The 14,425-nt window shown below is 36.7% G+C and overlaps 1 pseudogene; it reads left to right on the top strand.

The window, feature by feature from the left end:
* Positions 1 to 63: 63 nt before the first annotated feature.
* LOC120613469 (tripartite motif-containing protein 60-like) lies at positions 64 to 8,285 on the top strand (annotated as a pseudogene).
* The last annotated feature ends 6,140 nt before the right edge of the window (positions 8,286 to 14,425 follow it).

Genomic DNA, 14,425 nt, shown 5'->3' on the forward strand with positions numbered 1-14,425 from the left:
TAACATGTTGCATGTGGCTTACTCTGGATCTATCTAAGCCTTTCTGCACATCTAAATTTGGAGTTGGTCAAATGAGGGGACATCATCTGGGTTGTGCCTCTTTTTTTAAGTAGTTTTCTTTAGGAACTGTCAGTATGTTGTGAAGTATGGAGTTGTAACTCTGCGTGGACGATGGACAGTCGACAATATATACTTAAAAGCTGCACTATTGCAAAACGGGTGTATTATCCAGGTATTCGTACACTATTTTTTTCTACTACTGGTTTTGTGCCAGAAACATTTTCTTTTATTGTTACTTGCTTTTCAAACTTCGTTTAGCCACTTAAAGAAAACGTGCTTATGGTACAATTTGCCTCAAATCCATTCCAAGTTGTATGTTTTCCAATAAAAAAAATTTACCCAATTTTACCCCCCCAAAATTTTTTTCCAAATTTTATTACAGGCATTCTTTGCTTTATTGTGCTTCACAGGTATTGCGTTTTTTACAAACTGAAGGCAAGACCACCAGCAAAAGACCACCCGCAATATCTCTGAGGTATGCCTGTATATCACCTTAATGGTTTAAAAGCTTCGTTTCTTTCCTTTGCACTTGATAATGACCAAAATCCTCAACTCTGCCTGAAAGGTCTTGCAGCAGTAATTCTAACCTATCTCATCAGCCTCACAAAAGCCGTTTTTTTTTATCTTATCTATTTCCTGCACCTCCCTAGTCCCCTTTGAGGTGCCAGCTAAATCAACCTCCTTCAGTCACTTATGTACCAAGTTTTTTAGAGTTAAGAGCCTTTCATTGGCTCTTCCTTCAGCCTTGAACATTTTTACCCTGGAATTTGTCCAAGTAACTCAAATTCATTCCTCAAATTTTACCTTAAGCGTCACTTCCTCAGGTCTTCTCCAGGAGCCAGAATTGAGGTGTGGCATAATCCTACAGGTTGGGGCAGACCCGCCCAGTCACCCACTGACACGCAAACTGATCCACAGAGGCGACTGTTCCTCTCTCATTTCGAGGTTTACTACCTCCTTACTAGCCCCATCCACAGCAAAGCACTCCATTCCCTCCTTGAGAGGAGGAAGGTGTGGTGGTGAAGCTTTTAAAACCAACCTGAAAACCTTATTGGCTCTCAAATTGCTCATCAGAATCATAGTAAGAATCTGCAGTTTGCCACTGGGAATGAAACAATCAGTTGAAGCCAACAATGGCCTGATCACTGTGGGAAACGCCCCCAGCTGTGCTCAAGACCGCTCCCTGCTCTTCCCCCTGCACTTAAGGCCATTGAGCATGAGCCTGTTCCTTTCCTGCCCGTTTCCGGAGGAACCGCCAATCATCCCCCCGGCAGGTGTGCGCCTCTGTCTAGGAACGCGCTGGCTTAGGCTTGTTGGGGTCGGTCCTTCGTTGAAGCAGGCTCTGAGGTTCCAGCGAAGTCTCGGTGCTGAGCTATCAGTGCAGGTAAGCTGGGAGCCCGCAGAGCCGTGCCAACCGGGGCTGTCGGAGGCTTAGCTGAGCACGTCGTGGGGTTTTCCTGAGCGTCTACTGTGCGCCAAACCTCCGTGTCGCGGCTTGTCCTCTAGTGGGTCTTCTCGGTCTCAGGCAAGGATCTTCTGAAAACTGTAATAACTTTCTGGTCCCAGATCTGTGGAATCAGAATGGCGGTGGTGGGCTTAGTTAATTAAATTTCCATGAAGATTTTGATCCGACCAAGAATCTGAGAATTGCCACGTTACTTCCAAAGAATAACAGTTTTTGGTGGAGGAAAAGTGAGAGGTTAAGGGAATGGAGAAGTAGCCACCATTTGAGACCCCACTACCCTACATTACCTACACCTCCTGGCCAATTTAAACATCCTTTAATCTTCACAAAGATCTTGCTGTTAGAAATTATCGTTACAAATTTACAGATGAATTGGTTTAGGCTCAGTCATGTTAAGAATCATCTAGTATAACATGGTTGGAACTCAGGGCTAGGTATCTACCACCGATTTTTTAAGTTTTGATTTCCTTAAAGCAGTGGTTCACAAAGTCTGGTTCCCAGGCCAGAGGCATCACCTGGGAACTTAGAAATACTACACATCAGCTGAATCAAACTGGGGATGTGGTCCAGCAATCTTTTCCCAAGACCTAACGGTAATTATGCAAGCGAAGGTTTGAGAACTACTTTAAGTAATAACCAGTGGAATGTTTTAAGTTGGAAGATAAAAGGCTTATATTTGTATTTGAAAATGTCAATTTAGCTACAGAGTTAGGGAATTGATTGGAGGCACCATTGTGGTATTTTAGGGTAGAAAAAGGGCTGAGCACACTAATCCAGGGAAGAGACAGGGTTAGCTTGAACTAGGGTGGTGGCAGTTCCTGCAAAACTGGTTCTGTGCACTTCATGATCTGTTTGCTTAATGGCCTGATTCTGAAAAGTAGGGAAGACTGATTAGTGTGTGTACTTGGGAAAAGAGGACACGGTAATACCTGGAGTGAGTACCTATTATGTTCCTTACAATGTACAAGAATCTTTTTTTGTACATACTTTCTTAAAAGTTATATATATATGTTTTTTCTATTAGTTTTCCTGTTATGCTTTGCAATTAGCTGTATGATATTAGGCAAGATTCTTAAAACTTCCTTCAGCCTCAGTTTTCATATCTATGACTGCTCTGTGCAGCGTCACCTCCAGTCCCATGCCCTCCCCATTTTTCTTTAACGTGTCTACCTCCTGTATACATGGGAGAGACCCCGGAAAACTGAGTAACTCGCCAACATAACAAACCACCTTAAATATCTTCAGTTGAAGACAAAAGAAGATGTTGGGGTGAGGGAGTCAGTTATAGGTGGTTACCAGGAAAAGCACAGTAAACGAGAGTAAGATTGTTATGCAGATTTAAGGCATTATCTTATGCATTGATAAGAGTTCTTGGAGATAAAGTCTTCTCTCTCTTCCCACACAGACCTAGGAGACACCCTTACAAATAGAGGTTTCCTTTACAAATGTAAATGTCTTTTACAAAGGGTAACTTCTAACTTGTACTTATTTTTGGAGCATCTCCCTGTTCTGCTCTTTCTTAAAATTAACAATCCTAAAATATTCCTGTGCCAAAGAGGCATATTTTAGGATGACAAATTCTGTTCTCCTACAATTCTTGGGCTATAAATCTGTAAATCATGTTACTGTACTGAATAGGCACTTGTAACACAATGGTATTTGTGTAACGCTTTGCGCTATAGTGTTACTAGGTAATCGGTCATTTTCAGCTCTACTATAATCTTATGGGGCCAGCATAAGTATATGCGGCCCCTCATTGACCAAAACGTTGTTATGTGAGACATGACTGTATTAAGCAATGATGGGAAGTAATGAAGCCTTAGCTATTATAACATATAGTGTGGGCAGGTAAGGAGAGTGGCTTGGAAGAAACTTATCCTTTATTTTATGTAGCTGTGTGTTGGAATTTTTAAAAAGCTGAATGTACTTTAAAATAAAATTAAAGGTGTATTTTAAAATTCTGAAACTTCTCTCTTGTACCTCTAAAATTAGTGTAGGAAAATTTCCTGCATCATACTATTACAATTATCCTGGTGGAAATTAATGCATTTACTAGTCGCTGAGGATTTAGCAACTAAATGAGACATTGCAGCTTTTAGGTTAAATATCAGTGCTTTTTATATGTAAGTAAATATACATTATACAATATGTAATGTAGAGTGTAACTTGCTATGATATAACACAAGTATGTGGGTTTGGCTAGATTTCTTAGAACTTTTGAGATTTTATGAGATAGTCTTACAATACTTTTTATTGTACATGCGTTACATGTGCCTTACATTATTTTCTCATTTAATGATCACAATGATACTATTATTTCTCACTTTGTGAAAAACTGAAGCTCAGAGAAATTAATTTGGCCAAGGACGTGTAGCTCGTTAATTGGCAGAGTTGGATGAAAACTCAGTTCTGTTAGGTATTGCTGCCTCTCGATTTGTGTTATATCTGTTTCACTGTTATAGTGCTGGAATCGATAGGCCCATTTTCCTCCTTAAAATTTTTTGGAATACGTTGTCAAATATGAATAAATGTGAACATATCAACACAAAAAATACGTGGTGCTTTGAAATAGATGTAGAGGGATGCATAGGGATGCTGTGGGAGTGAAGGAGATGCAGTAGAGCCTAATGACTGAGCATCATGCCAGTGGTTATGCCAGTTAATGTAAAGTTGTATAAGTGTATTCAAATTATTGTAGACTCAGCTTTTACAGCTCTAATTGCCAGTGATAGCTCCTAACTTATAAGGTTGTTCTGAGAGTTTAATTGAATCAGTGACTGCATGAAAGATCCTTAGCGTAGTGCCTGATACATAATAAACCATCTTAGAGAACATTTCTTTGGGCTGAGTCTCCCAAAGGAGCAAAACGTAGTCCCAGGAAAGAAGTGAGGAAAGGGTAATTTAAGCAGTGTGGTTTTTGAAGAGGGCAGCATGACATCTCTGTTAAAATAAAGGCCAAGTGCTTTAGGGGACCATAGCCAAATGAAGATAATGAGGTATGAAGTACTCTGGTAAGCTGAGAGTGGAGTACTTTGTCCTGACTTGTGAGTATAATCGACAGGTTTAAGTGAGAGGAAAGATTTAATCAGTTTAAAAAGTGAATGCTTGAAGGATACGTTAAATTATATCATGAATCAATAGCCAAGCATAAAACTTGGGATAGCCTGTAGAACAAAGATTAAGTCAAGGGACACTATTCTACATTGAAAGATATTTATGAGAACTAATCAAATGCAATGTGCAGGCCATATTTGGATCCATGTTTAAATCTAAAATAGAAACTCCTCACTTGCCAAGAACAGTGGGCCTATATTAGCAGGCATTTATATGATATCCTTATAAAAAAAAGGTTATAATACTCATTTTATTTAAAAAAAAAATTTTTTTTGTAATCCTCACTTTAAAAGTCAAAGAAAGAGGACTTAAAGTTACATGTGTTTTCCTAAAAAGACAATTAAGTAGCTCAACCAGGATTCAAACCTAGTGTCCTTTTAATGAAGCTAGCCCTGACGTTGTAAAACACTGCCTCCAATAGCATGTCATCATAATAGCTTTTCTTGTGTAGGCCCAAGACACTGAGTCAAGGCTTGAGTTTGGGAATAATCTATCAATGGAGACTTTTTAAAACTACTGTATTTTTCCTGTTCTGCTGGTAGGAAGAGAAAGTCTGTATAGTTCAAGAACTTGCTAGGTAACCAAGACAAAAGCCAATTCCAAACGTCAAAACCATGCCCAAGTTATTCTCATTGTCTTTGGGTTATTAGGAAAGAGAAAGGATGAGGAAACACCGAGAAAGTGTTCAGTATAAGGAGAAGGGAGAGAATACTGTTTGATGGTTGGGTGGCTCACAAGCTTGGAGGAATTCGATTGGGTTAAAATTGGGTGTCGGTGGGTATCTTGAAAACAAGCCAAGAAATTTCCTCCTTAACTTTTTATATTGAAATTTTCAAACCTACAGAAAAGTTTAATGCATGTATAATAAATATAGATAGATATATGTATATACCTTTTACCTAGATTTATCAGTTGTTAACCTTTTGATGTATAGTTGCTTTGTCTTTAATACAATAAGTCCTCACTCAACGTTGTTGATAGGTTTTACAACTTTAAGCAAATTGGTGTATAACAAAACCAGTTTTACATAGGTTAATGAATATAAATGAGTTAAGTTCCTATGGCATCTCATCAACATTGAACAAAACAACAAAACAATGTTATTCGAAGACCTGCAATATATACATTTTTAAATTATTCAACCTTCAGAAAGTAAATTGCATCATCACGATGGTTCCCCCATTTATTTCAGTATATATTTACTAAGAACAAGGACATTTTACTTCTTGTCTATGATAGATAAGTTAATGTATGTGATAACTTAAACGTAATTTAATAGTGATTTCACTGTTTTATGATATCCGTACTAAAATTCTCACATTTGTCTCCAAATGTTAATTTAGTTGTTTAACTTTTAATTTTAAGATCCCCGATTCAATCAGGGATCTCACATTTCATTAGTCATATTTCTTTAGTCTTAAACGTAGAAGAACTTTTTTATGACATTTACATTTTTTGAAGAACGTATACCAATTGTCTTAACTATTTTTCTCATGATTAGATTGAAATGGAATATTTTTGGCAAGAATAATTCAAAGGCAATGTTGTATGCTTAATTTAATGTCTTTTCTCACTCCTGTGAAGGATTTCATGTCTTGGACCTAAGGCTACTTTCTTGAACAAGAAAGCCGTTAAGCTTGATTTCACATCACTGAGTGGGAAGAGTAGCAGCCCAACTACTGTGAATTCATTTGCAGTAGAGTGTAGCCTGTGGTATATTCTCGGCAACAGACTCTGAAGCTAAGGGGTAGAGGAATAAACAAGTTTGTAGAGGCTGCCATCCACATGCCAAGCCAGTGAAACTGGAAGCTGGCCAGTTTGTGAGATCTGAGGAAGGATAGCCACTGCTGACTGGGACTTGAGTAAGAGCCAGGCCTTACTAAAGGACAAATTACCCACCACCACCACCTTTGTTCACGGCTCAATGGAGTTTGTGACAGCGCCGGGCGACTTTCAAGCAGGGACTAGCTGTCCCATCTGTTTGGACTACTTAAAAGACCCAGTGACCATTAACTGTGGGCATAATTTCTGTCTCTCCTGCATCGGTATGTCCTGGAAGGATCTAACTGATACTTTCCCCTGCCCTTTTTGCTGATTTTGCTGTCTAGAAAGGAAGTTTGCACGTAATCCTCAGCTGGGCAATTTGATTGAAAATGCTAAGATACTCCAGATAAGAAGCAAGAGGAAGAGACAAGAAAAGCTTGTGTGTGAAAAGCACAATCAGGTTTTGACCTTTTTCTGCCAAAAGGACTTAGAGGTTTTATGTCCTCAGTGCAGTTTCTCCACTGATCATCGGAATCATTACGTTTGGCCCATAGAGAAGGCTGCCCCTGTCACAGGGAAAGATTGGAGTATTGCCTTGAGCCATGGAAGGAGAGAGTGGAACAATTTGAGAAAATGATAACTATGCAAACCAGAAAATCATTGGAACTGGAGAAGAAGGTAGAATATAAGAAAGAAGAAATAAAATCTGAATTTGAGCAAATTATGTTGTTTCTTCAAAATGAGCAAGAGAGTGTTCTTCGGCAATTACAAAATGAAGACAGATATTTTAACAAAACTAAATGAAAACCGAACAGAATTTTCAGATCATGTTTCTACATTAAAATGTCTATTAAAGGAGATAGAGAGCAAATATATGAAGTCAGAACTGGAACTCTTGACAGGTGTTAAAAGTAAATACCATAAATATCAAACCTTAAAGGCCCCTGAACCTTTTTCCTTCCATTTAAAAGAATGTGGTTAACATGTTCCTCCACAATATTCTGATCTAAACAAAATTATCAAGCAATTTAAAGTTGATGTGATTTTAGATCCTGAAACAGCACATAGTAAACTTATTGTTTCAGATGATAGAAAAACTGCAATGTGGAAATAGAATGCAAAACTTACCTCACAACCCAAGAAGATTTTATCTCTGCCCAGCTGTTCTGGGTTCTGAGGGATATAATTCTGGCAGGCAGTATTGGAAGGTAGAAATGGAAGACAAGCCTGAATGGGTCTTGGGTGTCTGTAAAAACTCCATTCTCAGAAGAAGAAAGTGTCATAATCCATCAGTTCTATTTCAGGACAAATTATGGTGTATTTGGCAACGTGGTCAGAGTAATTACATTGCATTGGGTCCTAAAAAAATTGATCTTCTGCCAAAAATAATACCTAATAAGATTGGCATTTTTTTAGACTGAATTGGGTGAGTTTTCTTTTTACAATATGAGTGATAAATCTCTTCTCTATATTTTTAACGATTGTTTTATAGGAGCACTTTGGCCTTATTTTGATACTGGAACTGATTCAAAACCTCTTAAAATCTGTACAGTAACAGATTCTGAATGATGACCTATTTTAAGACTCTTGTTTTTCTTTTCCGTTCATAGACAAAACTAAGCTAGAGAACCTAAGTCTCAATAGTTCTGTATTTTTTTTTTTTCCTTTAGGCAACCAGAATGGTTTTTATATCAGTTTCAGCAACTTCTTAAAAAATGTGGTTATGAATCTAGTTTATAGATAAATTATGGGAACCAATTGGAAAATGATTTAGAAATTCTAAGATAGAATACTTAAGTAACATATTACTTTAGCAGTCCAATAATTGTTGATAAAAGTCCAATAGCTGTTTTCTGTATTAACTGCCTTTTCCCCTTAAAAAGACTTTATTAAAGGCACTCCAGGACCACCTGCTCTGTAAAGATAGTCACTTTGAAATTCCATCTGTTTACCTCTAATTCTCTGTAATATGTTTTATTTTCATTGTGTCTTTGTGAATCTAGACTTAGTATAATGGGAAGTGAGGTAGTGCCCTACTATATTACAGACATCATATACTGATGTTGATAATTTTCCTCTGTTCCTATTTGGACAGTGTACCTCTAGCTCTGTTCATCTGCCATCCCTCACCTCATTTGGAAACTGATCTCTTCTCATATTCCCTGTCGATTTAGTTCTGTTTTCCTCCTTAGGCTTTCTTTGTTCAGCAAATCGCATCTTTCGGCAAATCATAAATTAGTAAAATTTAGAAGAAACATCAACAAAAACAACTGCCGAGCTTTTGGTTGGGATTGTGTTGAATCTTTAGATCAATTTGGGGGAAAATGACATGTAGACAATATTGAGGCCTGTAATCCACAAACTCATTTATTTGGGTCTAACTTCTCTCTGCAATATTTTATAGTTTTCATTATACATGATTTTAACATCTTTTGTCAGAGTTATCCCTAAATAGAGTCCATCCATTGAATTTTCTGTAGAGATGTTCATGCTATTTGTGAATAGACATTTTTACTTTTTCCTTTACAATCTATGTCCTTTTTCTTTTCCTGCCTGTTTACACTGACTAGAACTTCTAGCACAATGTTGATTCTTATTTTATGATTGGCTTTACTCCTCATTTTACTGCTCATATTGACTCAATTTCTATACTTCTTTTTCTATTGTTATTTTTATTAATTTTGATAGAACCCAGTAATTTCTGTTTATACTATCAATTTGATATTACCTAACCATTTCCCCACTGGTAGATATTGATTTAGGTCATGTCTGACTTTTGCAAATAATGTACAATAAATACATATTTATACTTTTAACAAAATATTTAGTATAAGCATAGAGCATAATGAAGATGAAAACACGCATGTATCTGTGACCTAATTTAACAGAACATTAACATCACCTTTGAATTTTCTCTGTGCCCCTTCTCAACCCCAGCCTGTTCCCTGCCTGGTCTATCTAGTTCTCTCCACTATTCTCCACTGTTTTTCTAACTTGTTACCATGTATGTTTGTATCCCTAAATAATAATATGTTCCATGTTTTTGAATTTTACATAAAGTTGATAATTATTCTGTCTTGTATTTTTTCATTCAACATTATGTTTATGAAATTAATCATGCTTTTGCTTCACTTTGTTTTCATTCTACTTTGATGGATACCCAGTTTGAAATTTTCACGAACCGCTGCTAAGAAAATTATACATTTGGTTTCTTTGCAGATGAATTGCTGGACCTTCATCTTTATTAGATAATGCAAATTTTTTTTCCAAAGTGTGCCAATTTACACACCTACTCATAGTGTATAAATGTTCTCATCATTCTACTCTAACAGTACTTGATTTTTAAAAATTCTTTACTAATTTGCAAGGCGTTAAATGTTATCCCTGATTTTAATTATTTCTATGATTTCTAATAGAGTATGTTTTCATAAATTTAACAATCATTCCTGTTTCTCTTCTATAAAATATCTGCTCTTATTTTTTTTCTTTTTTTTTTTTTCTATTAGTCTCTTTGTCTCACTGATTTATAAGAGCTCTTTTCTGCATTCTAGTTCTGTAGAATTTATAGTCATTACAGATACCTTCAAGCTTATCTCACTCTTATGGTGTCTTGTACAGAGTCCTTAAGTGTTATGTAGTTGATTTTATCAGTCTTTAGAGGTTTGGATTCTTTTTAAAGAAATCCTACCTTACACCATTAAAATATATGTACTTCCAAATGTTTTAAACATTTACTTAGAGTCTACTTAGAGTTGATTCTGTGTTTGGGAATAGAATGGGGGCTGCCTTTGCATTATATAAAATGTATAAATAACCAGTGGTCACAACACCATTTATTGAGTGGTCCATCATTTCCTCAACAAATTTGCAATGCCACCTGTAGCTGATATCTGATCTCTTCTACTGGTCTTTTGGTCTATCATTGGGCAAATACCATAGTGAAATATTGTAGCTTTCTCAGACTTGGTATCTATCTGGTGACAATTTTCATCTTCTCTTCAGGGTTACCTTGGCAACTCTTGGCCTCTTCCATGTAAATTTTAGAATCAGCTTGCCAAATTAAACATAACCACAGAGATTTTCTTTGAAATTATATTGAAGCTTTAAATCAAATTGGAGAAAATTGACACCTTTAATGAGTTGACCAATCCATGAACATAATAATATGCCTTTACATCTATTTAAGTCTCTTTTAATAACTATGTAATATTCACCAGTTGGCTGCCTTAAGTACTATAGCTACACTTTCTAACTCAACATGACTTCCATAGGGCACACTTGGCATCAAGATTACTCAGACGGATGTTGAAAGATAAGCAGCTTGCCAGTAGGTAGTTTCTAACGTTTTCGCGGGAATCCCTACTGTAGTCCACATACTTAGACATCCAGGAGTACTTCTATTGGGTTCCCTATGAGATGGCTCAGGTAAGAGTAAAAGATATTGAGCAGGTGAGAGACCTGAACTGACTTAGCTTCACGTTCCAGGAGATCACGAAATCTTGTAACTTTCCTGACGAGAGGTCTCCATAGACTGAAAGGGACCTGATGGAAATTACACTGAAGAGTTAATAAGTGATCTCTGGAGGAAGTACATATACAAGATAACAAAAAAGTTGTGGAGTTTAAATTGGGTAGGTTTTGGAACTAGTTTCCTTTTTAAAATAGGAAAAAAATCTACCTCATAGGGTTGATTAAAGACTGCAGCTAATTGCCACTTTCAACACCAAGACTTCAGGCCTAATCTCCCCTTATCAATTCAGCTAGCATTCTGTACTTTTAGTTTGATTTCACTCGAATTTTAAAATCTAGTTTTAATGTTTCAATTATTCATGTTCATTGTTTATAAGATTTATTAGAATTACTAACCACTGTTTCTCAGATCCATCCATTTTCAACTCTTTGTTCTTTGGGTATGTAGTTTTAATAACAAGCTAATAGTGAAACTTCTGGTTTTTTCAGCTTGAGATATTACCATTTGATGTCCTGCTTTGGAAGATTAGCATTTAGAACAGTATTGACTTAACAGAATTCTTCACTTTTGTATAGAATGTTTACTGATATTTATGTCATTTTGTCTGCCATTTACTTATTACATGATGATTGCATTTTGTTTTTCTATAACCTTTCTTGTAGTTAATAGTTCTTAAATTTCTCATTTGCTTTGTTTTCCATGTCCTTATACTTAATTCATCCTCAGACTCCCTGCAGTGGCCTAAATCTCTCAATCTAAACACATTTAGCTTTCTACCACTTTGATTTTGCAGACTACACTCAAGGAGTTGTCTGACCTTCAATGTAAGCAGATTGTTCACTAAGCCAGCTGCTCAGATATCATCTTGGGGATACCCTTGGCATCTCTTGAGTTTTTCCTGTTTCTGTATGTTTTTCCATTTGAAGGTTGGTGTCTTGTTGGAGAAAATCTTTTAGTAGCTATCTAATCAGCATGCATGGGAACCATTTTTTGAGAACTTCATGTCTGAAAATGACTTCAGGCTATCCTGATAAGTAAAAGTTCTTTTGGGTGTAGAATTCTAATTTTTTTTTTTTTAAGAGAATGTTTATGAGTTTACTTAAGCCAAACTGACAACGCACACCGGGAGCAAGATCTCAAATGCTCCAGAGAATGGCAGTTTTGCCCAGAATTCTAATTTTGAAGTAATCTATCCTTATGTATTTTCAGCATTTTTATTGTCAAATATAGTTCTGCTGTCTGAACTGTGTTTTAAAACACATCAGCATAGACAATGTGCTATAAGCACAACTTTTAATACTGTATACGGAGTTTCATCAGTTGCCCTAATCAGGAATTCACATCTAGGGATGGTCAGCTAGCTGGCTTTCTAATGGAAAAACTCCAGCTCCAGGTGTACAATTGCTTCAGTTATCTTAATCACCCATAAATTCTGAGGCTATAATTAAAATAATGGATTATAAGATATGAGATGGCATTGATGAAATTAATGATATTGGATATACAGGGATTGACTGAAGTATCTGGGTCACGCCACAGTCTTGCATGTATAGGACAATAAAGTCAGGGACACCTGTGATCGGCACCTCATCAAACATGAGCCTCAAACTCCAAAAAAGTCTGTCCATCATTACTTTTGAGGATACTGGTAGTCTTGTGACAATTGTTAGATGAATCTTGCTTTTATTGTTTGCCTTCAAATCAACCTTTTGCAAGATCAAAGCACTAAAAGAACAGAATGCTGGGAACACTGAGTTTACTAACAACTATGAATGTATAGTGACTGCCTGAGTATATTGACTTTAAAAATATCCACATATGGGGCAGAATTTTGACTGATACTTTTATTATTACCTAGTAGTAGTTATTAATCTTTACACACCTATAACTTGACAGGTAATCTATTGAGAAGAGCAATAATTATGCAAAAACACATTGGCTTAGGTCCTTTCATAACACGTGATGAATAACCTGTGTAAATAATATAGAGACATTCCTTTATATGTTTAAAGGAAAAGAATACCATAGTCAAGTGGCTACCATTCAACTTAAGAGATATACCTGTAACTTAAAAGCCCCCCTCTGCCCCTCTTCAATTGCATTCCATTTCCTCCCTAGAACCAAAAGTTTTTTCCTGATTTAGGGCTTAATATAAATGGAACCATATGATATAGATTTCTCTATGACTTGCAATTTTCTCTGAATGTCACATTGAGATGCATCCACCCTGATACGTATAATAACTTTTTTCTCTTCATTGCTACATAGAATCTATCGTATAATAACACAATTTTCCCATTCTATAATTCCTATAGTTAGTAGGAGGATCTGTGACATTTTCCTTTGCCAGAAAGGAATGGCTTTCTCTAATTGCCAACTTAAATTAGTCTCATTGGAAGGAAAAAATCACTAGTTTCCTATTGAAAGAAACATGGAGTGCAGCCTGTTAATCTGAAAAAGATAAGTGCTAGTTGCTATGAAAGAAAACAAAGCTGGGAACTGATAGTTGGGGTGGGGATAACAATTTCAAGTTGGGTAGCTGAGGGAGGCCTCATTGAGAAACCAGACTGGGAAGCAAGCATTGAAGCTGTACGAATCTGACAGAAGCATGTTCCAGGCAGAGGGTCTAGCAAGTGCAAAGCCATGAGGAAGAATTGTATTCTTACCTCTAGGAAATGCAAGGAGTTCCAAGTGGCTAGAGCAGAGTAAATAAGATTAATAAGATCGAGAAGCAGTAGAGGCCTAGGTAGTATAGTGTCTGGGTTATAACTGTAAGGGCTGCCCAGTGAGATGGGAAATAATTGGTATATTTCGAGCAGAATGACCTGTTTATTTTTTGAAGGATAGTTCTAGCAGCTGTATTGAGGATAGATTATAGGGAGCAAGGTTAGAACCAGGAAGACAAATTCGGAGACTTGGAATAGGAGAGAAATGATAGTGCTTGGACCAGGGAAGTAGTGGTAGAGGTGATAAGAAATAGTCACATTTACTTTATAAGATTTTTTTTATGAATAAAACATCAATATTTTAGTCCAAGCAGAAAAACAAAACGTGTTTCAGTGGTACACCTCACAGGTGGCAGCTTTTGAAAACCTGTTTAGCCTTTCCCCATTAGCAACACTGCATCAAAGCAACTGGAGGATTCTGTAGCCTGCAGTCGGTCACAGCGCAGCCATTTAAGGCTTAGCCAAAAAAAGGAAAAAAGAAAAGGAAAAAAAAAAAGCCAGAGTTCAAAGACACAGAATCTTTTCTGAGAAGAGTTTCTTGACTGAAAAGAAAATCTGATGGTATACTTCCAGCATCCCTGCCCTGCCCTGGCCAGTTTCTGGTTACTTAGTATTCCTCCACCATTGCTGTGTCCCAAAAAGTCATCTCTATTCTTTTTCCAATTCCCCACATGTTAGTCAGGTTTACTCCCAGTTGTCCCTTCTCTAACCTTCATCATCCAAACTAAGGCAGTTGAATAGTGAAAAGAGCACGTATTTGAAATCTCAAACTATGTTGCTCTCTTTGTGCAAATCAATTTATTGCCTCTCAATTTTATCTTTTCA

Source organism: Pteropus medius, unplaced genomic scaffold (genome assembly GCF_902729225.1).
Source record: "Pteropus medius unplaced genomic scaffold, Ma_sr-lr_union100, whole genome shotgun sequence".
Lineage (NCBI taxonomy): Eukaryota > Metazoa > Chordata > Mammalia > Chiroptera > Pteropodidae > Pteropus > Pteropus medius.